This window comes from Anneissia japonica, unplaced genomic scaffold, assembly GCF_011630105.1.
Source record: "Anneissia japonica isolate Jap-2015-1 unplaced genomic scaffold, ASM1163010v1 scaffold11144_len554210_cov170, whole genome shotgun sequence".
Taxonomy (NCBI): Eukaryota; Metazoa; Echinodermata; class Crinoidea; order Comatulida; family Comatulidae; genus Anneissia; species Anneissia japonica.
Genome location: NW_022708762.1, coordinates 515,928 through 518,135, shown reverse-complemented (window position 1 = coordinate 518,135; position 2,208 = coordinate 515,928). Strand labels below are relative to the sequence as shown.

General features: G+C 37.7%; 1 protein-coding gene and 1 long non-coding RNA gene across 2 annotated transcripts in view; both read left to right on the top strand.

Moving 5' to 3' along the window:
• LOC117106563 (CD109 antigen-like) overlaps positions 1–2,208 on the top strand; it is a gene marked incomplete at its 5' end in the record, with an annotated part of 46,264 nt that overhangs the window by 35,397 nt on the left and 8,659 nt on the right. The window lies entirely within an intron of this gene.
• The window catches only part of LOC117106570, a 13,002-nt gene that overhangs the window by 6,192 nt on the left and 4,602 nt on the right, over positions 1–2,208 (top strand). Inside the window, exon 3 of the long non-coding RNA XR_004445092.1 lies at positions 791–1,081. This is a non-coding gene — a long non-coding RNA (uncharacterized LOC117106570). The remainder of the gene's footprint in view (positions 1–790; positions 1,082–2,208) is intronic.

Below are 2,208 nucleotides of genomic sequence, written 5' to 3'. Positions count from 1 at the left end.
GGTTATAAAACCATAAAAAATTTTAAAATTGGTGTTATTAATCGAGCTTTAAGAATTCCTGCCTTGTGAATTATTTTCTCCAAAACCATCAATTTAATAATAATAATAATAATAGATGGATTTATATAACGCAGATAAACGAGGTCTCTATGCGCTCGGGACTAAATGTTGCACTTCATGTCCACCGCAGCCAGTAAACTGGCGCACTTTCATCTGTCCATGACAGGGGCCGATTGAACAGTACACCGGGGTAACCCCCTACTCATCTCGAAATATGTACTGGGTTCTTTAAAGTGCACATGAGCATTTGTGTACACTAGGTCTATGGTTTATAGTCCTTATCCGAGAAGACTTGTTCCACCACCAGAACTATAGGAGCGAGCCGGCTGCGAACCTGTGCCGATATTGTTGGCTATGATCACGGTGCCCCTGCCTTAACCGCTCGGCCATTTAGCTCGGCCATTTTTGGTACAATTAGCAAAAAATGTAAAATCTGGGAATGCCCCCGAGATTTTTACCATAGGTCTGTGTACTAGTTACCAGTAATTGTTCATTGCTGACTGACAATTTGCATTAACAGTGACTTTATGTTTGTTTGATTTTATCTTGAGTGGTGTCTCTTATACACATCTAGATGGTACTGGGTTTGGTCTACAGGAGTTCGCGCTTCGAACAGAAACAGAAACAAATATTTTTCCGCCCTTGATTTTTCAAGATATTTAATGAGAACATTAACTTTCATTGTTGAATTAGTTTTTTGAATGGTGTTTTTTTTTGTCTCTTATTTTAGAGTTCTTGGCAGTCAGCCATCAAAAATCATTTCAAGAATATCATGAAAACTGAACGAGTTGCTGCTGGAAATGGAGCTGGAGGTGCAGCAGTGGTAAAACCAGAGATAAAAAGAAAAGAAAATGTTAGGTAGTAGAAATAGAGGATGACAAATGTCAAAGTTGATTTACCAAAATTATGCATTAATCAGCAACCTACAGTATGGTTTCCAGCGGAGAAATATCTTTGAAAATCCTGTTTGCATTAATTAAACATCATGGAGGGATATCCCGCACTCCAGTTGGTGTCAGAGGTATGTAGATTGTACTAAGGTAGGGCGATTCCATATGTGGCGTACGGGACATTCAGAAACTGTTTTGCAGCCTGATTAATATTTAATATTCAAAAGAAAAATATTTTATTACAATATGTATGTTGTACAATAAGTAACAACACATGATTGCCATTTTAGAAAATTGTGTACAATTTATATGTCTAGGTGCTCGGAAATAGCACTCAAGTTCTTAATTTCGTTATTTATTTTGCATTCACTTTGCTGAGGGCAGAGACCGCGCCTCCGAAATCCTGTCCGCCAATTTGTTAATTTTGTTTTTCAGGGGTGCAACAGTGGTGTGCAAACACACGCTTCAATGACGTCAGATCACCCAAAGTTTCATAGTGCATGACACAAGGAACAAGCTCAGTGCAAGATGATGATGACTTCTAAACAAATTAATTTAAACATATCAAGAAACTTAATGGGTTTTTTTTATAACGAATTTAAATTTCATTCTCTACAAATATCCTCCGTAATCAGGGGTGGCGGAAGCATTGATTGGTACGGTGTGAGTCTCCAATAACCTCAGCCCCACCATGTTTGGGGCTGGGGTTAGAAAATTTTGTAAAATTTACACGTCTAGATGCTCGGAAATAGCACTTAAGTTTTTAAAACGCCAGGATACTGAAAAGAATCACCCTAGTGGAAGGCTGTCTCTTATACACACCTTGATAGCTTTTGCATCCTTTGTCAAACTCAAATCTCTATAATCTCCATGGCATGACATCACAGTTCTTTTTCACGGCATCTGGTAGACCTATGCTTGTTGTTTTGTTCAGGGTTTAACTGATCGTCTCGTTTAAGAAGTTGATTTTTGTGTTTATACCGAATATTATGTTTGGAATTTAGGAGAGTTTCGGATTTTCGGAATACGGTACATGTGTTATTTTAAGTAGTATAATAACCATGTTTTAAATAACGAAATCGCCGAAGAAATATCGTTTTAGCGTTCTGTCTTAGCGTGGGAATGATAGTTTGAGCATGTCAAGTGCAGGCAATAATCAGAATGTTTGCTTCAAAGCCCATGCATGTCCATACACCTGTCTCTTATACACATCTAGATGTGTATAAGAGACAGAACGTATACTATAATAATACAAAAC